This window comes from Macaca nemestrina, chromosome 9 (assembly GCF_043159975.1).
Source record: "Macaca nemestrina isolate mMacNem1 chromosome 9, mMacNem.hap1, whole genome shotgun sequence".
Classification (NCBI taxonomy): Eukaryota; Metazoa; Chordata; class Mammalia; order Primates; family Cercopithecidae; genus Macaca; species Macaca nemestrina.
The window spans coordinates 87,669,222-87,694,478 of NC_092133.1; the positions used below are offsets into that span (position 1 = coordinate 87,669,222).

At 42.7% G+C, this 25,257-nt stretch overlaps 1 protein-coding gene across 5 annotated transcripts in view; it reads left to right on the forward strand.

The window, feature by feature from the left end:
• MARCHF8 (membrane associated ring-CH-type finger 8) overlaps positions 1–25,257 on the forward strand; it is a 144,473-nt gene that overhangs the window by 103,609 nt on the left and 15,607 nt on the right. The window lies entirely within an intron of this gene.

Sequence of the window (25,257 nt, forward strand, 5' to 3'; positions counted from 1 at the left end):
TCGGGGCGCCACTATGTAACCCGCATGGACCTAGGGGCACTGAACAAGGGGCAAACGCAGGAATAAAAGACAAGAGACAAAAGTTTATATTTGGAAAAAGGGGTCGGGGGCACCTTGGCTCTAGTGGACAAGGGCCCTGAGCTTTACACAGCCCTCCGTATTTATTAGTCAAAACAGATAGTGAGAATGGGGGTGGAAGAAGTGGTCAGCTGCTCAGTCTAGAGTAGGCTTGCAAGACTGCATTCCTCAAACAACAGGCTGTAGATGTCGCTGTAGCTAACCTCGGCTCCAGGTAGTGATTGCCTCTGCCAAACCTTCTGTCAGCAGGAGCAGTCAGCAGGGGCAGTCGTGAGTTTGCTCATATCCTGCATTCGTGATAAACGGTTTGCTGTTTGATCATATAGCCTCCAGTGGGATGCTGAGTTGGTCACGTCCCATGGGCCTTCGGCTCCCTGCAACAGATGTTGCCAGGGACTCAAGCTCTTTCCTCTCTGTGCTACCTCCTACTTGACAGATGGTCTTACGGTGAGAGCTGGACCTTCAGGCATTGTGGTTGTGGCCTTGGCAGGAATTAGAGGAATGATCAAGGATTAAGAGATCTGTTAGCTGAGAGTCACCATTTTCAGCAGGAAGGCAAAAGTTTTCTCAGAAGTCCCACCTGGCCGCCTGAAATCTGCTTACATCTCCCTGGCCAGAACTGGATCACAGGCCACCTCTAGCTGGAAGGCAGCTAGGGAAAGGAGGGCTTGGGAAGTGAATCAGCCATCCAACAGCATCTGCTCACCTGTAGTGTGGTCACTTTAGCCCACCAGCAGCACACTGGGTGCCAGGGTATGACCTAGGAACCAGCAGAGTGTATCTGATGCAGTGCGCTTGCTCCCAGGCAGTGCTCCTCTCACAGCCCAGACATTGACCCTGGCCAACTCCTTTGCCATACAGTTAATGGCCATGAAAGTTCTTTGCAAGGGTGAACCTCTTCCCCATGTTTTTGGCATGTGGCCAAACACAACATAGATTCAGCTGGGAGGATTTGAACAAGTGACAAAATCTGTCTGCTGTCTCAGGCCTCCTAGATACTCTGAAATCAACAGTTACATTATATGCCATTTTAATGTACTGACTACACATATGTTTTCATTCAGGTCACCTTATTTTTTAAAACTAAAAGTAAACTCTGGCAAACCTTCTTAAGACATTCATCTGTTCTTAGGCATATTTGTAATCTAATTATATTATTTTTCCACTTAATTTTGCATTAAACATAGGAATACCTTTCACAAAATATTTTTTCCCATCCAACCTCCATTTCTTTTCTTTTGCTGTTCCTTTGGCCAGGAATGCTGCAGTGCTAGAACTATGCAGTGGTAAACCATTGCTGCCCATTTTTGCACCTTTCAAAGGAGCTGATCAGTGTCTAAGCATGGAGAAAAGTGAGAAGGTGCAGCTGCAGATGGACTGTTTGCTTAAGTTGAATTAAACGTGTTAAAAAACACTCAGTAGCACATGTTGCCTTGCCCTAGTAGCTAGTAGCCAAGGGCAGTTCTGAAGGAGGACATCTTATGCCTTAAATATGTACCTGTTCGTTCATGGATTTCAGTCACATTTTATTTAAAGGAAACTTCTTCCTATAGTTTAAAAAAAAAAAAAAACCGTTTGCAAACCACCGTCTTAAAAAGTCTAGAGGAAAGGCTATCATCTTGGCTTGGGTTGTGGGTATTTTGAACTTTGTAAGGGTTTTGGAGTTAACATGGATGATGACTTACTAGCCATGTGATTTTGAAAAAGGACATCTCTCTGAACTTTAATTTAGTTATCAGTAAAAGTAGGGTAAGCCAGGCATGGTGACTCATACCTGTAATCCCAGCACTTTGGGAAGCCGAGGCGGGCAGATCACCAGAGGTCAGGAGTTTGAGACCAGTCTGGCCAACATGACGAAACCCCATCTCTACTAAAAATACAAAAAATAGCCAGGCGTGGTAGTGCACATCTGCAATCCCAGCTACTTGGGACGCTGAGGCAGGAGAATCGCTTGAACCCAGGAGGCGGAGGTTGCAGTGAACTGAGATCGTGCCATTGCACTCCAGCCTAGGCAACAAGAGCAAAACTCTGTCTCCAAAAAAAAAAAAAAAAAAAAAAAGGTAGGGTAATAATATAACCTTCAGGGTTGTTCTGAGTCTTGGGATTAATGTTTGCATGGAGCCATGGGGCAGCTCACCTATTACACTGAGCCAGCAAACCTGACTCTTGTCAAACTTTGTTGAATCCTGGTGATGTTAGGTTGATTGGGCCAGGATAGTTCATTTAATGGTAGCTTTATTATTTATTGCTGAACAATGGAGAACCATATATTATTTTTTCCTTCTTGCATACTTTTTTTTTTTTTTTTTTGGACAGAGTCTCGCTCTGTCGCCCAGGCTGGAGTGCCATGGCACAATCTTGGCTCACTGCAGCCTCCGCCTCCTGGATTTAAGCAATTCTCCTTCCTCAGCCTCCTGAATAGCTGGGATTACAGGTGCATGCCACCACGCCCAGCTAATTTTTGTATTTTCAGTAGAGATGGGGTTTCACTATGTTGGTCAGGCTGGTCTCAAACTCCTGACCTCGTGATCCACCCACCTTGGCCTCCCAAAGTTCTGGGATTACAGGTGTGAGGCACTGTGCCCAGCCCCTTCTTGCATACATTTTTACTGTGTGCTGTTTGTGACTGGACATTTACTGTGTCCAATGAGTTCCGGGATGCTTACTAGAGTCATTGGAGAGAATCTGAGTGGAGTGAGCCTTTAGAACATTTGATTACTCACAGAACTTCCTGGTTAACCTGTCAACATGAAATTCTTTTGCAAAGTGTACCCCTTTGTAACGAAGATAGTTAGCATGCTGTATAAGGTGGTTAGGCATGAACCAGTTCAGTGGGATTGAGGAAGGGAGGGCAGGCCCCCTGTGGAAGATAACTGTTTTTGAGAAGTCAGTTTTTTTTTATTGGAGTATTTATTAAATGAACCTGCTGTTTGAACCCAGTTTTAGGCCGTGACGTGTAAAATCGTATCTTCAGAATAGCAGACACACTCTTGCGATTAAAGGAGGCCACAATGTGGACATACTTTATGCTACCTGAAATCCCCGTTGTCTCTGTCAGGAGACTTTTTCTGCTGACTCTTAGACCCCAGCCATGGTCAGCACATTAGCCAGTCACTGCAGTCTGCTTTATGCTTCTGTAGTTCATCTCTTGCTGGCATAAATTTAGAGGCTGAAAAGAGGTAAAAAATAAACCTTTAATCCTGCCTCCTAGTATTCCATCTAGATTTTGTTACAGAGTGTCTCAGTGTGTATTGCAAGCATATTGACTTTAAAAACCAGGCTCCATTTTCAAAGAAGGAAGCAGGTAGGTTGGATGGGATGTTTATGAGACTGCTAGGTCTGTGGTGGCTTGCCTCTCTTCAAAATGGGCAGCTGGATTTGATCCCCTTAAAGAGTTAATAAAAGAAGCATATTGGGATATTTAAGCGATTACAATGGTGAAGTCTTCACCCAATACTTATTTTGTATTGATAGTACAATGTTAATGGATGTCATTTGTTGAGCCTCTGTTACCAAGGGATTTCATGAAATTTGTCACCTCCAATTAACGTCCTAAGGGGTCCAAAGACACCTTTTCCTTTTATTTTTCGAGATTGTACTTATCACTGCCTGGGTTTTCATGAATTTTTTCCCATTGCACCTTCACCCCACATATAACCTCCACGAGTGTAGAGCCATGCTTTGTTTACCCCTAAATCTGCAGAGCCAGTGATGGGATGGAGCCCTGGAGGTTGTCAGTACATGTTGAGTGAATGTTTGCATGGTGTTCTGCTACACACTTGATACCCAGCCCATTGTTCATCCCTCTTCATCATCCCAGCCACTTCCCAGGCCCTCCTAAACTCCTGCAGTAGCTTCTCAAGAATCTATCACAAACCGTCTAGCACCCAGCAGCCAGTAAATAGAATCCTAATGCTTCTGTTTTCAACTCTTCAGTGTTTCTGATTACACTACCTTGAGCTATCAGATCTAAGGTGACCTGGGCCTGGCCACTTGGAACCTGATCCTGTACAATATCCCCTTGGTCATGATCTAGGTATGGTGACTACCTTGACGATTTTCAAACAAGCCAAATTCCTACCTGCGCACCTTTGCACATGCTGTTCTGTCCGAGAGGCCTCTCCCAATCTTATCCCTTTTTTGCATGAATGGCTAAAATTCCTAACTCATTTCTCCTTCAGTTCTTAGCTTCTTTAGAGTCGCTTACCCTTGACACCCTCCCCTTAATCTAAATTTTATCACTCATTTGGATTTTGTTATTCTTTTTCTTCATAGCACCTATCACAGTTTGTAATGATAGCAATGTGTAGAATATCTTGTATTTTTAGAAGCAGCAGAATGTCCTCCTTGGGAAAAAAATCTGTTTAATTGACTGAGTGCTTGGAGAAGTTTGAGGCAGTTTGAGTCACACAGGTGACATGCTTATACAAAGACAGGCACTGGAATGCAGCCCCCATGAAACCCCCATGCATCTTGCCCAGACCTTCACCTCACTGCAGGGTCCTTGACCATGTGGGCCAGCTGAGCCGTTCTGGAGGATGTTCCCCAGATCCCCAGTCCACACTCAATCCTCACCCTATGTACTTCCCTTGCTGCTGTTTGCTTAATCATTTTCTAAAGAACAGACTCAAAGTTTTATATCATTGTGTAGTATCTGAGATCACATTTGATTGGTTTTCTTTTTTTAGTTTATTTGTACATATTTATGGGGTACCTCTGATATTTTGTTACATGCGTAGACGATATAATGATCAAGTCAGGGTATTTGGGATGTCCCTCACTGTGAATATTGATCATGTTTATGTGTCGGAAACATTTTAAGCCTCTCTTCTAGTTATTTTGAAGTATATAATATATTGTTAACTGTAGTCACCCTACTCTGTTGTTATCGAACATTAGAACTTATTGTGACTATCTAACTGTATTTTTGTACCCATTAACCAACCTTTCTTTATCCCTCACTCCTCGCTCCATGTACACCCTTCCCAGCCTCTGGTACCTATAATTCTACTTTCTACCTCCATGAGATCAAATTTTTTAGCTCCCACATGTGAGTGAGAACATGTAATATTTGTCTTTCTGTGTCTGGCTTATTTCACTTAACATAATGACCTCCATCCATGTTGCTACAGATGACATGATTTCATTCTTTTTGTATGGCTGAATAGTATTTCATTCTGTATATAAGTCACAAATTCTTTACCTGTTTGTCCATTGATGGACACTTAAGCTGATTCCATATCTTTTGCGAATAGTGCTACGATAAACATGGGAGTACAGATATCTCTTTGATAATACTAATTTATTTTCCTCTGTGGAAATACTCTGTTGTGAAATACTCTGGGGAAATACTCTGTTGTGAGATTGCTGTATTATATAGTAGTTCTATTTTTAGTTTTTTGAAGAATTCCCATACTATTTTTCATACTGGCTGTACTAATTTACATTCCCACCAACAATACGTAAGAGTTTCCTTTTCTCTGCATCTTCACCAACATCTGTTATTCCCTGATGATTAGTGATGCTGAGCAGTTTTTCAGGCAGCTGTGGTCATTTATATGTCTTTTTTTGAGAACTGTCTGGTCGTGTCCTTTGCCCAGTTTTTAATGGAATTGTTTGTGTTTTTAATGTTGTTTGAGTTTCTTACATATTCTGTATGTTAGTCCCTTGTTCGATGGGTAGTTTGCACATATTTTCTCCCATTCAACAGGTTGTGTCTTCACTCTGTTGATTGTTTTCCTATGCCGCGCAGAAGCTTTTCAGTTTAATAGAGCCCCTTTTGTCTGTTTTTGGTTTTGTTGCCTATGCTTTTGAGGTCTTAGCCATAAAATCATTGCCTAGATCAGTGTCTTGAAGTGTACTCCCTGTGGTTTCTTCTAATAGTTTTATAGTTTCAGGTCTTATGTTTGAGTGTTTAATCCATCTTGAGTTGATTTTTGTGTGTGATGAGAGAAAGGACTTCAGTTTCATTCATCTGCGTATGGATCTCTAATTTTCCCAGCACCGTTTATTGAGAGGGTGCCCTTTCCCTAATGCATGTTCTTGGTACCTTTGTTGAAAATCAGTTCGCAGTAAATACATGGATTTATTTCTGTGTTGTTGATTTTGTTCCATCGTTCTGTGTATCTGGGTTTTGTTGTTGTTGTTTGTTTGTTTTTTGAGACAGAGTCTTGCTCTGTCACCCAGGCTGGAGTGCAGTGGCACTATCTTGGCTGACTGCACCCTCTGCCTCCTGGGTTCAAGCAGTTCTCCCTGCCTCAGCCCCCTGATTAGCTGGGATTACAGGTGCTAATTACAGGTGGGATTACCACCAAGCCTGGCTAATTTTTGTATTTTTAGTAGAGATGGGGTTTCACCATGTTGGCCAGGCTGGTCTTGAACTCCTGATGTCAGGTGATCCACCTGCCTTGGCCTCCCAAAGTGCTGGGATTACAGGTGTGAGCCAGCACTCCTGGCCTGTATCTGTTTTTATAACAACACCATGCTTATTTTGGTTTCTATAGCCTTGTAATATCCTTTGAAGTCAGGCAGTATGATCCTTTCAGCTTTGTTTTTATTAGGATTGTTTTGGCTATTTGTGCTCTTTTTTAGTTCCATATGGTTTTAGGATTGTTTTTTCTGTTTCTGTGTAAAATGACATTGACATTTTTATAGCGATTGCATTGAATCTGTAGATTGCTTTGAGTAATATGGTCATTTTAATGACATTAATTCTTTTAATCTGTAGACATGGGATATCTTTCAATTTGTTCGTGTCCTCTTCAGCTTCTTTCATCAGTGTTCTGTAGTTTTTCTTGCAAGGTCTTTGACCTCTTTGATTAAATTGATTTCTAGGTATTTTATTTTGTATAGCTATTTTATTTTATTTATTTATTTATTTAATTATACTTTAAGTTCTAGGGTACATGTGCATAACGTGCAGGTTTGTTACATATGTATACTTGTGCCATGTTGGTGTGCTGCACCCATCAACTCATCAGCACCCATCAACTCGTCATTTATATCAGGTATAACTCCCAGTGCAGTCCCTCCCCCCACCCCCCTCCCCGTGATAGGATCCAGTGTGTGCTGTTCCCCTTCCCGAGTCCAAGTGATCTCATGTTCAGTTCCCACCTATGAGTGAGAACATGCGGTGTTTGGTTTTCTGTTCTTGCGATAGTTTGCTGAGAATGATGGTTTCCAGCTGCAGCCATGTCCCTACAAAGGACACAAACTCATCTTTTTTTATGGCTGCATAGTATTCCATGGTGTATATGTGCCACATTTTCTTAATCCTGTCTGTCACTGATGGACATTTGGGTTGATTCCAAGTCTTTGCTATTGTGAATAGTGCCACAGTAAACATACGTGTGCATGTGTCTTTATAGCAGCATAATTTATAATCCTTTGGGTATATACCCAGTAATGGGATGGCTGGGTCATATGGTACTTCTAGTTCTAGATCCTTGAGGAATCGCCATACTGTTTTCCATAATGGTTGAACTAGTTTGCAATCCCACCAACAGTGTAAAAGCGTTCCTATTTCTCCACATCCTCTCCAGCACCTGTTGTTTCCTGACTTTTTAATGATTGCCATTCTAACTGGTGTGAGATGGTATCTCATTGTGGTTTTGATTTGCATTTCTCTGATGGCCAGTGATGATGAGCATTTTTTCATGTGCCTGTTGGCTGTATGAATGTCCTCTTTTGAGAAATGTCTGTTCATATCCTTTGCCCACTTTTTGATGGGGTTGTTTGGTTTTTTCTATAAATTTGTTTGAGTTCTTTGTAGGTTCTGGATATTAGCCCTTTGTCAGATGAGTAGATTGCAAAAATTTTCTCCCATTCTGTAGGTTGCCTGTTCACTCTGATGGTAGTTTCTTTTGCTGTGCAGAAGCTCTTTAGTTTAATTAGATCCCATTTGTCAATTTTGGCTTTTGTTACCATTGCTTTTGGTGTTTTAGACATGAAGTCCTTGCCCATGCCTATGTCCTGAATGGTATTACCTAGGTTTTCTTCTAGGGTTTTTATGGTATTAGGTCTAACATTTAAGTCTTTAATCCATCTTGAATTAATTTTCGTATAAGGAGTAAGGAAAGGATCCAGTTTCAGCTTTCTACTTATGGCTAGCCAATTTTCCCAGCACCATTTATTAAATAGGGAATCCTTTCCCCATTTCTTGTTTTTGTCAGCTTTATCAAAGATCAGATGGCTGCAGATGTATGGTATTATTTCTGAGGACTCTGTTCTGTTCCATTGGTCTATATCTCTGTTTTAGTACCAGTACCATGCTGTTTTGGTTACTGTAGCCTTGTAGTATAGTTTGAAGTCAGGTAGCGTGATGCCTCCAGCTTTGTTCTTTTGACTTAGGATTGTCTTGGAGATGTGTGCTCTTTTTTGGTTCCATAAGAACTTTAAAGCAGTTTTTTCCAATTCTGTGAAGAAAGTCATTGGTAGCTTGATGGGGATGGCATTGAATCTATAAATTACCTTGGGCAGTATGGCCATTTTCATGATACTGATTCTTCCTATCCATGAGCATGGTATGTTCTTCCATTTGTTTATGTCCTCTTTTATTTCACTGAGCAGTGGTTTGTAGTTCTCCTTGAAGAGGTCCTTTACATCCCTTGTAAGTTGGATTCCTAGGTATTTTATCCTCTTTGAAGCAACTGTGAATGGAAGTTCATTCCTGATTTGGCTCTCTGTTTGTCTGTTACTGGTGTATAAGAATGCTTGTGATTTTTGCACATTAATTTTGTATCCTGAGACTTTGCTGAAGTTTCTTATCAGCTTAAGGAGATTCTGGGCTGAGACAACGGGGTTTTCTAAATATACAATCATGTCATCTGCAAACAGGGACAATTTGACTTCTTCTTTTCCTAACTGAATACTCTTTATTTCTTTCTCTTGCCTGATTGCCCTAGCCAGAACTTCCAACACTGTGTTGAACAGGAGTGGTGAGAGAGGGCATCCCTGTCTTGTGCCAGTTTTCAAAGGGAATTTTTACAGGTTTTGCCCATTCAGTATGATATTGGCTGTAGGTTTGTCATAAATAGCTCTTATTATTTTGAGATACGTTTCATCAATACTGAATTTATTGAGAGTTTTTAACATGAAGGGCTGTTGAATTTTGTCAAAGGCCTTTTCTGCATCTATTGAGATAATCATGTGGTTTTTGTCTTTGGTTCTGTTTATATGCTGGATTACGTTTATTGATTTGCGTATGTTGAACCAGCCTTGCATCCCAGGGATGAAGCCGACTTGACCATGGTGGATAAGCTTTTTGATGTGCTGCTGGATCCGGTTTGCCAGTATTTTCTTGAGGATTTTTGCATCAATGTTCATCAGGGATATTGGTCTAAAATTCTCTTTTTTTGTTGTGTCTCTGCCAGGCTTTGGTATCAGGATGATGTTGGCCTCAAAAAATGAGTTAGGGAGGATTCCCTCTTTTTCTATTGATTGGAATAGTTTCAGAAGGAATGGTACCAGCTCCTCCTTGTACCTCTGGTAGAATTCAGCTGTGAATCCATCTGGTCCTGGACTTTTTTTGGTTGGGAGGCTATTAATTATTGCCTCAATTTCAGAGCCTGCTATTGGTCTATTCAGGGATTCAGCTTCTTCCTGGTTTAGTCTTGGGAGAGTGTAAGTGTCCAGGAAATTATCCATTTCTTCTAGATTTTCTAGTTTATTTGCATAGAGGTGTTTATAGTATTCTCTGATGGTAGTTTGTATTTCTGTGGGGTCGGTGGTGATATCCCCTTTATCATTTTTTATTGCGTCTATTTGATTCTTCTCTCTTTTCTTCTTTATTAGTCTTGCTAGCGGTCTATCAATTTTGTTGATCTTTTCAAAAAACCAACTCCTGGATTCATTGATTTTTTGGAGGGTTTTTTTGTGTCTCTATGTCCTTCAGTTCTGCTCTGATCTTAGTTATTTCTTGCCTTCTGCTAGCTTTTGAATGTGTTTGCTCTTGCTTCTCTAGTTCTTTTAATTGTGATGTTAGGGTGTCCATTTTAGATCTTTCCAGCTTTCTCTTGTGGGCATTTAGTGCTATAAGTTTCCCTCTACACACTGCTTTGAATGTGTCCCAGAGATTCTGGTATGTTGTATCTTTGTTCTCATTGGTTTCAAAGAAGATCTTTATTTCTGCCTTCATTTCATTGTGTACCCAGTAGTCATTTAGGAGCAGGTTATTCAGTTTCCATGTAGTTGAGCGGTTTTGATTGAGTTTCTTAGTCCTGAGTTCTAGTTTGATTGCACTGTGGTCTGAGAGACAGTTTGTTATAATTTCTGTTCTTGTACATTTGCTGAGGAGTGCTTTACTTCCAATTATGTGGTCAATTTTGGAATAAGTGTGATGTGGTGCTGAGAAGAATGTATATTCTGTTGATTTGGGGTGCAGAGTTCTGTAGATGTCTATTAGGTCTGCTTGCTGCAGAGATGAGTTCAATTCCTGGATATCCTTGTTAACTTTCTGTCTCGTTGATCTGTCTAATGTTGACAGTGGGGTGTTGAAGTCTCCCATTATTATTGTATGGGAGTCTAAGTCTCTTTGTAAGTCTCTAAGGACTTGCTTTATGAATCTGGGTGCTCCTGTATTGGGTGCATATATATTTAGGATAGTTAGCTCTTCCTGTTGAATTGATCCCTTTACCATTATGTAATGGCCTTCTTTGTCTCTTTTGCTCTTTGATGGTTTAAAGTCTGTTTCATCAGAGACTAGAATTGCAACCCCTGCTTTTTTTTGTTCTCCATTTGCTTGGTAGATCTTCCTCCATCCCTTTATTTTGAGCCAATGTATGTCTCTGCATGTGAGGTGGGTCTCCTGAATACAGCAGACTGATGGGTCTTGACTCTTTATCCAGTTTGCCAGTCTGTGTCTTTTAATTGGAGCATTTAGTCCATTTACATTTAAGGTTAAGATTGTTATGTGTGAACTTGATCCTGCCATTATGATATTAACTGGTTATTTTGCTCATTAGTTGATGCAGTTTCTTCCTAGCCTCAATGGTCTTTACATTTTGACATGTTTTTTCAATGGCTGGTACCGGTTGTTCCTTTCCATGTTTAGTGCTTCCTTCAGGGTCTCTTGTAAGGCAGGCCTGGTGGTGACAAAAATCTCTAAGCATTTGCTTATCTGTAAAGGATTTTATTTCTCCTTCACTTATGAAACTTAGTTTGGCTGGATATGAAATTCTGGGTTGAAAATTCTTTTCTTTAAGAATGTTGAATATTGGCCCCTACTCTCTTCTGGCTTGTAGAGTTTCTGCCGAGAGATCTGCTGTTAGTCTGATGGGCTTCCCTTTGTGAGTAACCCGACCTTTCTCTCTGGCTGCCCTTAAGATTTTTTCCTTCATTTCAACTTTGGTGAATCTGGCAATTGTGTGTCTTGGAGTTGCTCTTCTCGGGGAGTATCTTTGTGGCGTTCTCTGTATTTCCTGAATTTGAATGTTGGCCTGTCCTACTAGGTTGGGGAAGTTCTCCTGGATGATATCCTGAAGAGTGTTTTCCAACTTGGTTCCATTTTCCCCCTCACTTTCAGGCACCCCAATCAGACGTAGATTTGGTCTTTTTACATAATCCCATACTTCTTGCAGGCTTTGTTCATTTCTTTTTCTTCTTTTTTCTTTAGATTTCTCTTCTCGCTTCATTTCATTCATTTGATCCTCAATCGCTGATACTCTTTCTTCCAGTTGATTGAGTCAGTTATTGAAGGTTGTGCATTTGTCACTTATTTCTCGTGTCATGGTTTTCATCTCTGTCTGTTCGTTTATGGCCTTCTCTGCATTAACTATTGTGGTTATCAGTTCTTCCACTCTTTTTTCAAGATTTTTAGTTTCTTTGCGCTGGGTACATAATTCCTCCTTTAGCTCTGAGAAGTTTGATGGACTGAAGCCTTCTTCTCTCATCTCGTCAAAGTCATTCTCTGTCCAGCTTTGATCCGTTGCTGGCGATGAGCTGCATTCCTTTGGAGGGGGAGATGCGCTCTTATTTTTTGAATTTCCAGCTTTTCTGCCCTGCTTTTTCCCCATCTTTGTGGTTTTATCTGCCTCTGGTCTTTGATGATGGTGACGTACTGATGGGGTTTTGGTGTGGGTGTCCTTCCTGTTTGTTAGTTTTCCTTCTAACAGTCAGGCCCCTCAGCTGTAGGTCTGTTGGAGATTGCTTGAGGTCCACTCCAGACCCTGTTTGCCTGGGTGTCAGCAGCAGAGGCTGCAGAAGATAGAATACTGCTGAACAGCAAGTGTACCTGTCTGATTCTTGCTTTGCAAGCTTCCTCTTACGGGTGTACTCCACCGTGTGAGGTGTAGGGTGTGGGTCTGCCACTAGTGGAGGCTGTCTCCCAGTTAGGCTACTCAGGGGTCAGGGACCCACTTGAGCAGGCAGTCTGTCCGTTCTCAGATCTCAACCTCCGTGTTGGGAGATCCACTGCTCTCTTCAAAGCTGTCAGACAGAGTCACTTGCGTCTGCAGAGGTTTCTGCTGCTTTTGTTGTTGTTGTTGTTGTTGTTTAGCTGTGCCCTGTCCCCAGAGGTAGAGTCTGCAGAGACTGGCAGGCCTCTTGAGCTGCTGTGAACTCCACCCAGTTCGATCTTCCCAGGGCTTTGTTTACCTCCTTAAGCCTCAGCAATGGCGGGCACCCCTCCCCCAGCCTCGCTGCTGCCTTGCGATTAGATCGCAGACTGCTGTGCTAGCAATGAGGAAGGCTCCGTGGGCATAGGACCCTCCCGGCCAGGTGTGGGATATAATCTCCTGGTGTGCCTGTTTGCTTAAAGCGCAGTATTGGGGTGGGAGTTACCCGATTTTCCAGGTATGTGTCTCAGTTCCCCTGGCTAGGAAAAGGGATTCCCTTCCGCCTTGCACTTCCCAGGTGAGGCGATGCCTCGCCCTGCTTCAGCTCTCGCTGGTCGGGCTGCAACAGCTGACCAGCATTGATTGTCCGGCACTCCCCAGTGAGATGAACCCAGTACCTCAGTTGATAATGCAGAAATCACCTGTCTTCTGTGTCGCTCGCGCTGGGAGCTGGAGACTGGAGCTGTTCCTATTCGGCCATCTTGCTCCGCCCCCTGTATAGCTATTTTAAATGGCATTGCCTTTTTCATTTCTTTCTCCACTAGTTCATTATTGGTACATAGAAACACTACTGATTTTTAGGCCGGGCGCGGTGGCTCAAGCCTGTAATCCCAGCACTTTGGGAGGCCGAGACGGGCGGATCACGAGGTCAGGAGATCGAGACCATCCTGGCTGACACAGTGAAACCCCGTCTCTACTAAAAAAATACAAAAAACTAGCCGGGCGAGGTGGCGGGCGCCTGTAGTCCCAGCTACTCGGGAGGCTGAGGCAGGAGAATGGCGTGAACCCGGGAGGCGGAGCTTGCAGTGAGCTGAGATCCGGCCACTGCACTCCAGCCTGGGCGACAGAGCGAGACTCCGTCTCAAAAAAAAAAAAAAAAAAAAAAAAAGAAACACTACTGATTTTTGTATGTTTATTTTTGTATCCTATAACTTTTCCGAATTTATCAGATCTAAATTTTCTAATGGAGCCTTTAGATTTTTCTAGGTATAAAATCATATCATCTGCAAAAAGGGACAAATTAACTTACTTTTTTCCAATTTGAATGCCTTTTATTTCTTTCTCTTGACTGATTGCTCTGACTGGGACTTCCAGTACTGTGTTGAACAGGAGTGGTGAAAGTGGGTGTATTAGTCTGTTTTCACGCTGCTGATAAACACATACCTGAGACTGGGTAATTTTTAAAGAAAAAGAGGTGTAATGGACTCACAGTTCCATGTAGCTAGGGAGGCCTCACAATCATGGCAGAAGGCGAAAGGCACGTCTTACATGGCAGCAGACAAGGGAGAAATGAGAACCAAGCGAAAGAGGTTTCCCCTTATAAAACTAAACTATCAGATGTCTTGAGACTTACTCACTACCACAAGAACAGTATGGGGGAAACCACCCCCATGATTCGGTTATCCGCCACTGGGTCCCTCCCATGACACATGGGAATTATGGGAGCTACAATTCAAAAAGATTTGGTGGGGACACAGCCAAACCATATCATTCTGCCCTTGGCCTCTCCCAAATCTCATGTCCTCACATTTCAAAACCACCCATGCCTTCCCAACAGTCCCCCAAAGTCTTAACTCATTTCAGCATTAACTCAAAAGTCCATGGTCCAAAGTCTCATCTGAGACAAGGCAACTCCCCTCCACCTGTGAGCCTGTAAAATCAAAACCAAGTTAGTTACTTTCTAGATACAATGGGGGCACAGGCATTGTATAAATACACCCATTCCAAATGGGAGAAACTGGCCAAAACAAAGGGGCTAAAGGCCCCATGCAAGTCCAGAATCCAATGGGTCAGTCCATTCTTAAAGCTCCAAAATGATCTCCTTTGACTCCATGTCTCACATCCAGGTCATGCTGATACAAGAGGTGGGCTCCCACTGCCTTTGGCAACTCTGTCCCTGTAGCTTTGCAGGGTATAGCCCCTCTGCTGACTGCTTTCATGAGCTGGCATTGAGTGTCTGCAGCTTTTCCAGGTGCACAGTGCGAGCTGTTAGTAGATATACCATTCTGGAGTCGGGAGGATGGTGGCCCTCTTCTCACAGCTCCACTAGGCAGTGCCCCAGTGGGGACTGTGTGTGGGGGCTTGCAACCCACATTTCCCTTTCACACTGCTCTAGCAGAGGTTCTCCATGAGGGCTCCATCCTTGCAGCATATCAGTGCCTGAACATCCAGACATTTTCATACATTCTCTGAAATCTAGGCGGAGGTTCCCAAATCTCAATTCTTGACATTTGTGTACCTGCAGGCTCAACACTACATGGAAGCTGCCAAGGCTTGGGGCTTGCACCCTCTGAAGCCATGGCCTGAACTATACCCTGGCTGCTTGTAACCTTTGGTTAGAGTGGCTGGGATGCAGGGCACCGAGTCTCTAGGCTGCACACAGCAAGGGGGCCCTGGGCCCAGCCCTTGAAACCATTTTTTTTCCTCCTAGGCCTCTGGGCCTGTGATGGGATTGGCTGCCACACAGATCTCTGACATGCCCTTGAGACATTTTCCCCATTGAGTTGGTGATTAACATTTGGCTGTTCGTTACTTATGCAAGTTTCCACACCTGGCTTGAATTTCTCCTCAGAAAATGGGTTTTTCTTTTCTTTTTTATCTTTTTTTTTTTTTTTTTGAGATGGAGTCTTGCTCTGTCGCCCCGGCAGGAGTGCAGTGGTGTGATCTCAGCTCACTGTAAGCTCTGCCTCCCGGATGGGTTCACACCATTCTCCTGCCTCAGCCTCCTGAGTAGCTGGGACTACAGACGCCCGCCACCATGCTTGGCTAATTTTTTGTGTTTTTAGTGGAGATGGGGTTTCACCATGTTAGCCAGGATGGTCTCGATCTCCTGACCTCGTGATACGCCTGCCTCAGCCTCCCAAAGTGCTGGGATTACAGGCGTTAGCCACTGTGCCCAGCCTAGGTTTTTCTTTTCTATCGCATCATCAGGCCACAAATTTTCTGCTTTTATTCTGTGTTTCTCTGAGAATGCTTTTAAAACTTTTTAAAACTGAATGTTCTTAACAGTACCCAAGTCACTTCCTGAATGCTTTGGTGCTTAGAAATTTCTTCTGCCAGATACCCTAAATCATCTCCCTCAAGTTCAAAGTTCCACACATCAGGGGCAAAATGCTGCCAGTCTCTTTGCTAAAACATAGCAAGAGTCACCTTTACTCCAGTTCGCAACAAGTTTCTCCTCTCCATCTGAGACCACCCCAGCCTGGATTTCATTGTCCATATCATGATCAACATTTTGGTCAAAGCCATTCAACAAGTGTCTAGGAAGTTCCAAACTTACCCACATTTTCCTGTCTTCTTCTGAGCCCTCCAAATCATTCCAACTTCTTCCTGTTACCAAGATCCAAAGTCGCTTCCACATTTTCAGCTATCTTTATAGCAGCACCCCACTTACTGGTACCAATTTACTGTATTAGTTTGTTATCACACTGCTGATAAAGACATACCCAAGACTGGGTAATTTTTAAAGTGAAAGAGGTTTAATGGACTCACAGTTCCACATGGCTGGGGAGGCCTCACAATCATGGGGGACGATTAAAGGCATGTCTTACTTACATCACGGCAGACAAGGGAGAAATGAGAACCAAGTGAAAGGGGCTTCCCCTTACAAAAAAAAAAAAAAAATCATCAGATTTCATGAGACTTATTCACTACCATGAGAACAGTATGGGGGAAACTGCGCCTATGATTCAGTTATCTCCCACTGAGTCCCTGCCACGACATGTGGGAATTATGGGAGCCACAATTGAAGATGAGATTTGGGTGGAGACCCAGCCAAACCATATCAGTGGGCATTCTTGTCTTGTTACAGTTCTTAGAGGGAAGGCTTTCTTTCACTTTTCCCCCATTCAGATTTATGTTAGCTGTGGGTTTGTCATATATGGCCTTTATTAATATTGTGGTATTTCTTTCTTTGCCTAGTTTGTTGAGAGTTTTTATCATGAAGGAATGTTGAATTTATCAAATGCTTTTTCTGCTTCTATTGAGATGATCATATGATTTTATCCTTCATTCTGTTTACGTGATGTATCACATTTATTGATTTGCATGTGATGAAATACCCGTTGCATCCTTGGGATAAATTCCCTTAATCATGTACTGTCTTTTTGATGTGCAATTGGATTTGCTATACTAGTATTTTGTTAAGGATTTTTGCATCTATGCCTATCAGGGATATCGGCCTGTAGTTTTCTTTTTTGTCGTGTCCTTGTCTGGTTTTGGTGTCAGCATAATGCTGGTAGAATGAGTTAAAGAGAATTCTCTCTTTGCATTTTTTGGAATAGATAGAAGAATTTTTCTTCTTTGAAAGTTTGGTAGAATTTGGCAGTGAAGCCATCCAATCCTGGACTTTTCGTTGTTAGGAGGCTTTTTATTACTCTTTAAATCTCATTACTTCTTATTGATCTGTCCAAGTTTTCTGTTTCTTCCAGATCAATCATGGTAGGTTATGTGTTTATCCATTTCCTCTAGGTTTTCCAGTTTGATAGCATATAGTTCATAATAGTCTCTGATGATCTCTTGTATTTCTGTGTTATCATTTGTAATGTCTCCTTTTTCATTTCGGATTTTATTTAGGTCTTCTGCCTTTTTTTATTGGTTAGTCTAGCTAGTCTATCAATTTTAGTTTTTCAAAAAATTAATTTTTTGTTTCATTGATCCTTTTGTATGTTTTTTGGCCCCTGTTTAGTTTAGTTCTCCTCTAATGTTTATTATTTCTTTCCTTTTACTAATTTTGGATTTGGTTTTTTATTGGATTTCTAGATCCTTGAGGTGCATCCTTTGATTGTTTGAAATTTTTCTACTTTTTTGATGTAGGTGTTTATTGCTATGGACTTCCCTGTTAGCACTGCTTTTGCTGTATCCCATAGGTTTTGGTATGTTTTATTTCAATTTTTATTTAAGATATTTTTATGTTTTCTCCTTAATTTCTTCCTTCACCCAGTGGTCATTGAGGAGCATGTTGTTTAATTTCCATGTAATTGTACAGTTTCTAGTTGATTTCTAGTTTTATACCATTGTGGTCTGAGAAACATACTTGACTTGATTTCAGTTTTTAAAAACTTCGTTGAGACTTGTTTGTGTCCTAACGTATGGCCTATCCTGAAGAATGGTCTGTGTGCTGAGAAATGTGTATTCTGTAGTTGTTGGATGAAACGTTCTGTAACTGTTAAGTCCATTGTCCTAACACGCAGTTTAAATGTAATGTTTGTTCATTTTCTGCCTAGATGATCTGTCTAATGATGGGAGTGGGGTGTTGAAGTCCCCAACTATTGTTGTATTGAAGTCTGTCTCTCCCTTTAGATTTAATAATATTTGCTTTATACATCTGGGTGCTCTGGTGTAGGGTGCAGATATGTGTAGAAGTGTTATAGCCTCTTGATGAATTCATTCCTTTATTATATAATGACTTATCTTTGTCTGTTTTTACTGTTTTTGACTTAAAGTCTGTTTTATCTGATATAGGTATAGCTAGTCCTACTTGCTTTTGGTTTTTATTTGCATAGAATATCTTTTTTCATCCCTGTACTTTCAGTCTATATGTATCTGTACAGGTGCGATGAGTTTCTTGCACGCGGCATATAGTTGAGTAATATTTTTTAAAATCCATTCAGCCAGTCTTTATCTTTCAAGTGGAAAGTTTAATTCGTTTACATTCAGGGTTATTATTGATATGTGAGGGCTTATTCCTCTGACTTTATTAAATAATTTCTGGTTTTGTATATCCTTTGTTTCCTTCTTTCTTATTGTTTATCATTGTGGTTTGGTAGGTTTCTGTAGTGGTAACATTTGAGTCCTTTCTCTTCCTTATTTGTGTGTTTGCTGTACCAGTAGGTTTTATACTTTGGTATGTTTCATGATGGCAGATACTGTTCTTGTGCTTCCATGTGTAGGATTCCCTTAAACATTTCTTATAGGACCAATCTAGTGGTGAATTCCCTCAGCTTTTGCTTGTCTGAGAAGGACTTCATTTCTTCTCATTTATGAGTGATAACTTGGCTGGGTATAGTATATTTGGCTGGCTTTTTTTTTTTCTTTCATTACTTTGAATATATCATCCCCTTCTCTCCTGGCCTGTAAGGCTTCTGCTGACAGGTCTCCTGTTGGTCTGATGGGGGTCCACTTATAAATGACTAGATGTTTTTTTCTTGCTGTTTTTAGGCTTCTCTATTTGTCTTTGACTTTTGACTGTTTGACTATAATGTGCTCTGGAGGAGACCTTGAATTATATTTGGGTATCTCTGAGCTTCTTATATCTAGAGGTCTAAATGTTTTGCAAGATTTGGGAAGTTTGCAGCTATTATTTTGTTAGATATTCCATTTTTTTGTTTTCTGTTTGTCTTCTGAGACACTGAAAATTTGAATATTTGGTCATTTTATGGTGTCCCATGTATGCTTTGTTCATTCTTTTCTATTCCTTTTTTTATTTCATTTTTGTCTTACTGTATTATTTCAAAAGACCTGTCTTCAAGTTCTGAACTTATTTCTTTTACTTGATCTATTTGTTGAGTATTTCAAGTGTATTTTGTATTTCAGGTAATGAATTTTTCAGTTCCAGAATTTCTGTTTGGTTCTTTTTGTAATGTATTTTTGGAAAATGTTTCATTCATATCCTGAATTGCATTTCTCATTTCTTTGTATTGTTTTTCTGTATTCCTGTGTATCTCACTGAGCTTCTGGATCTTGCTCTGTTGCCCAGGCAGGAGTGTAGTGGTGTGATCGTAGCTCACTGCAGCTTCCAGTTCCTGTGCTCAAGCATTCCTCCCACCTCAACCTCCTGAGTAGCTGGGCCTACAGTCACACATCACCATGCCCAGCTAATTTTTATTTTTATTTTTTATAGAGACGAGGTCTTGCTGTGTTGCTCAGACTGGTCTCGAACTCCTAGCCTCAAGCAATCCTCCTGCCTGGGGCTCCCAAAGTACTGGGATTACAGGTGAAAGCCACCATGCCCAGTGTTCACTGAGTTTTAATATCATTATTTTGAATTCTGTTTTTGGGATTTCATAAATTTCTTTTTGAATTGGAATCTACTGCTGGAGAATTATTGTGTTCCTTTATGGGTGTCATATTTCCTTGATTTTTCATTTCTTGTGTCCTTATGTTAATCTCTGCACATCTGGTGTAACAGTCTCTTACTAGTTTTCTTAATTTGCTGTTGTAGGAGAGGAGTTTTTCCTGAGGGTGTGTCTGTGGTGTTGATTATGCAGGGCACTTTAGCTTTGATTCTCATTGTGTGTAGTAGTGTAGTCGTGGTATTATTTCTCTGGCTATGAATCATGTCAGTTGGTGTCTGTGATTTCCTCAGTATCTTAGGGTATGGTGGAGGCTGTAGTGAAGTTTTGCTGGGGACAGGGATACCAGGTTGGCCTGTCCTTGTTCCCAGTGGTGGCAGTAGTGGGGTGAGTATGCCTGCCCTTGGGCCTCAGTGCAGTTTATACTGGCACCAGTGTTAGCGGGTCAGATGGGTTAGTTTTGGGGGGCCTCCATATAGCTTGCTAAAATGCTGGTAGTGGCAGTGGCGAGCTGGGTGGGTGGGTGAATTCTTGGGCCCCTGGGCAGCAGGCATGATATGGGTGATGGCAGCAGCAGTGGCAGGACAACCCTCTGGCTCCCAAGCAGTTTGCACTAATGTCGGCAGTGGCTGTGATGGGCTGGGTGAACCAGTCTTCAGGCCCAAATGTGTACTCAATTGGGTGCTAGATGTGGTGGTAATGGTAGGTTGGGTGTGCCTGACCTCAGATGCCCAAGCAGAATGCTCAGGTTCCAATAGTGGTGGAATGGGCTGGGCAGTCCCCAGGCCCCAGGATGGTTTACTCAGAAACTGGGTAGGACATACTTCAGTCCACCCAGGGATGCATTCAGGCTCTAGCAGTGTTGGGCAGGGACTGGGTGATTCCAAGGCCCTGGCAGAATGCTCCGGTGGAGGCAGCAATGGCTGTACTGCAGTGCTACTACTGGGAAGAGTGGGGTTGCTTTCAGTGGCAGTAGCTGTATGGTAGTGGCTGGGGAGTGCACACTTTGCTCACTTTGTCCTTGGCGCTTGTGAAAGCGTGCAGTGGTTTCACCTCTGAGGGGTGGCAGGGTCTTTGCCAAGTGGCTTGCCCTTCATCCCTGGCAGCAGCAGCTAGCTGCTGCGATGGTTGTGGTGAGGAATGTCAGTGGGGTTCCAGGAATGTGGAGAAGCAGGGATTGTTGGGCCCCCAGCAGGATGCAGTCTCCCGAGGGTTGGGCTCTCAGTATGGTGTCTTCTTGCAGCTGCCTTGGACTCCAGGGGTGTGTGGGACCCAGCATGAGCTCTCTCCCTGGAGCAATGCCTTCTCTTCATCTCCAGGAAGCTCCCTCTGTTGGCCTCAAGGCCTGTGAGGGTCTAGGGCTCTGTCATGGCTGGGATTACAGGAGTGCATGGTGGGAATGTGGACCGCTGGGGATCACTCGCTTCCCCTTTCCCCACACTGGGGGACCTCTCGGCTGTCTTGCCTGACTTTCCTTTCCTTGCCTGCTCTAGGTGTTTTCTGTCACTTCTCTGTTGAATGCATGTTCTCTCTTAGATGATCTATTCAAAGTCTGATTCTTCCTGGCTATTTTGGTTCTTCTTTATAGAGGAGGTAGGTACCAGATGTCTCTGGTCAGCCATCTTGAAGCCCCTCCTCTAGACTTTGATTGTTTAGCTTTTTAATGTGAAAATATAACTATTAAAAAACATGTTCTTCAGTATATCACCTAAACTCATTGTGACAGCTCTTTGTGAGATAGAGCTCTGACAGAGACGGGTATTCAGGAGGCTGTGTGGTAGAGAGAAGGGAGGGGTGGGGATGGGGCAAGCCCACTTTCCATCTCTGCTGTGAGCCTTTGCCTATCAAGGGGCCATTGTCTCAGGGGTACCAGGAAGCCATAGAGCATGGCTGGCAGGGGTGATGCACAGTGTACTGGGCATGGCCTCAGGGTGGACTCAGATGACGTGAGGTGACTGCCTATTCAGGACGTTGTGTCCTGTGCCACCACTGCCCCCACCTGCAGGCTGTCTTACCATTTGACAATACATCTCATCTCTAACATGGAGACAAGGAGGCCATGCAGAGTTTACGAGGATTGCACGCATTCAGATTTTGTCCAGCACCTAACTGTGTGCCAGAAATTGTGCTTTGAATGCTGAACCAAACAGCAGAGGGAAGTACGCAGACCTCTCCATACGATACCTTGGATGGAGAGAATTCCTACAAACGGAACAGTAAGGAGCTTAGGTAGAGAATTACCGGGAACCCAAGTTGAAGGGCTGCTCAGAGAAGATGTGGCTCAGGAGAGGACATGTAAAGCAGATGTGAGGGGTGGAAAGGAGCCAACCAGGATGACGTTAAACTGTAGTAGAAAGATCATTTGTCACCTGCTTGGAAAATTGTGGCTGCCTGTAACCACAAGATTGTGTTGGCTGTGGCTATTCGTGTGAGTAGTTTGACCTAAAATCCTTTAGAGGCCGATTGAAATTCCCTGAGGAGGCTTATACCCACTCTATGCAGCTGGAATTTCTTTAATACCAGGAATTGGCCTAGGCTAGGCTAATCATAGGGGCTGGACTTCTTGGAGCCTCTCTTGATGCCTCTCAGAGGAAGATTGTGGTGCAGAAAGGGCAGTACATAGACACAATGTAATTTTACAGCCAGGGAAGCCTTGTCATTCAACCCTGGGAATCAGACTTGGTCCAGGTGACACAATTTCTTGAGCAAGTTCATGACTGGCAGCACTTACCACAGGGAGAAGGCAGTGGAAGCCCGTAGCACAGGCATCTCTCCCCCAGCCCACCAGCCAGCCCAGCTCTGTAGGCTCTGGCAGTTGCTCAAGACTGGGGCCTTGCAGACTGTGATATGTACCTCTTGTTAATCAAATATTCCTGGGTCGAATCAGACTGGACATGTTTAATGAGCACTTAAAATGATTGCTCTAAGCACATCTCAATGAATTTGAGCACTGGCCCTTCTAGGCCTCCTGAATATTTTCTGGTTGTTGTTGCCATTAGACAGGGATGAGATACAGCAGAATGTCACATATCAGATGGACATTCCTTACAGGGAATTCTTGCTGACCCACTTTTACTACACGAGGGCAGGCCTGGATGTGATTGTCAAGACCAGGGTTTGCTTCTTTCTGTTTCTGAATGCAGAGTTGACCAGTGACACGCTCAGGTTACTCAGACCTTACGGATTACAAATAAGGCAAAATGTTCTTTATTAATTTATTCTGAAGAAAACAGCTGTCCCAAAACAGGATACTTATTCCTAAGTGACAAAAACAAGGGAATGAATTGGAGGAGTTGCATGGCATCAGTTGGTCTCAGCACCGCTGAGCCTCACTTGAATCCCTGACAGAGCACTGAGGCAGTTGTTTCTGTTCAGCTTCCCTTTTGCAAAATTTCTGACTGTCTTTGCAGTACTTTTTCATCTGACTGGTTACAGTTTAGTTTTTGGCTGAAGTTTGGTTCAGTCTCCTGAAGGTGGAAGAGGGGCAGGTTTAAAACAATTTCCCAATTATACTAAGATTATATGCATTTTTGACTCTCATTCTCCCACAAGCATGCAGTGGAGTTTCCAGAAGCTAAGCAACATGCAAGATAGCATCTTCCTTAGCTGATGGAATATGTTCCTGTGTTTTAAGATGTTCTAATATAGCAAAGATGGAGAGATGGAACCTGTATAAACAAAAGCTCTTTGTGGGGGCCTCAGTAATTTTTAAGAGTGTTAAGGAGGTCCTGTGGCCAACAAGTTTGAGAATCTCTGTTGTAGAGGCACAGTCTCCCCAGAGGGTAGCTGTTTAGTTCATTGAGCAAATGTGCCCTAAACACCTACTGTGTACCAGACCAATCAGCAACAGCTTCTAAGTTAACATATCCCAGTAACATCTTCTCATAAACCTTGATAGGTGCAATGAAAGAAATGAACAGGGTATGAGGATATCATAACAGGGATGAAAAGCCCTTTCTAAGGAGAAACCTGAGGAGGGGCCAGTCATGCTGGGTTGGGATGTGGGAGTGTTCCTGGGAGGAGGAGGAGGGGTGGGAAAGGCCACCAGTTGCTGGGAAAGGAGGGCCTAGGTCGAGAGGAAGTGAGGGTCATCTTTCCTGCCTGCCATATTTTTGTCAGTAGTATGCTCCGTGGCTCAGGGTTCACTCTTAGAGCTCTGTGCATCTTGGGTCAGGGCTGGCCAGATGAGTAGCCTGAGCAGAAGCTGTTTTCTTCCCAGGTGGGTGGACAGTGGTCACCTTGGTTGGAATGAGGCGTTTTGTAGCAGACATGAGACCTGCAGGTTTACTTTCTAGGTCATCAAGAGTCAAGAGTGGTAGTCAGTGGAAGTCTTGCTCCACACTGGAGGTGTGCCTGGAGTGGTGTATGCTGCATTTATGCATCTCCTCTGACTTATTTGATCCTGGTAGCAGCCCTGTAGATTGTTGACCTCATTTTTTAAATGATTAAACTCCTGCTCGGTAGTGTGCTCAGTGGACTGGCCCCAGGACATAGAGGGGAGACTTTGGGGTCAAAAGCCAGTGCTTTGGCCACTGCCCCAGAATTCTCTCAGAGGAAATATTTTATTGCCTCTTGGCAATGAAAATGTATTTTGACTATATTTGAAAAGGTCAATATTTAAAGGAAATCAACAGTAGTAAAGGGTCCTTTTGAGTGATAAGTAACTCACAAACACAGCCCCTTTCACCATGTTATTTCTGGTGATTTTGAATTTTTATATGGTTACAGCTGTAGTTTCTGGGACTGTGAAGCCACCTTTGCTCAGAAATCATTGTCTTCAATGTAATTTATTAAAAACAAATTATATTTGCAAGATCCTCAGCTGTAGCATGGAGGAAGACAGCCCTGAAAAAGCAGCTTCAGCTGTGGCCTTCTGTCCCCTCCACCAGTGCTGTAATATATGCCCCTCTTTGTTCTGGGGATTTATTGCTACTCAAGTATTCTAACTCCCTTTAAAAGGCCACTATAGAAAAGAATTCCATGTTAATGCTACTTGCTAAGCAATGCTAATGAGAGTCATTTATAATGGAAATCATTAGCATTCAGTAGTTTTTATTGTACATGCTTCTCTGTGAATCGTATATTGTATATACTTACTTTTTTAATGGTCAGTTTTAATTAATTGCCTTTGTGAAAGCTTGTTCTTGGCACAGCCCTTCATATGCCAACATGTATTTATCAGAGCAAGCCACAGAAAAGCCACAGAATGGCCTCTTTTCTTTTAATTGTGGCTCATTTTTGAAGTTGAATACAACTGGATATTTATTTATTGAAAGCAGAGTTACTCATAATGAAGCATTGGTTTGACGGAGTAACTTCTGTGCTAAGCAGAAAGTTTGGTAAGATGTAATCTCAGTCTGCACAGTGCAGTATGTAAACACCAAGTGAGTTTATTTGGCTCTGTGGTATGAAGTCAGGCCTGCTGAGTTGGCAGTTAGGAGCAGATCCCTATCTCTTAGTTTGGAAGTGGGAGGGCAGTAACCGCTAGCAACCTCATGAGCAGGAAGCACAAATAAAAAAGTGATCTGGTGAGCAAGATTTCTAAAATGGTCCCCAAAAATGTCCCCACAATTGCCTGGAACCTGGGAATGCATTGCTATTATTACTCCTATGAT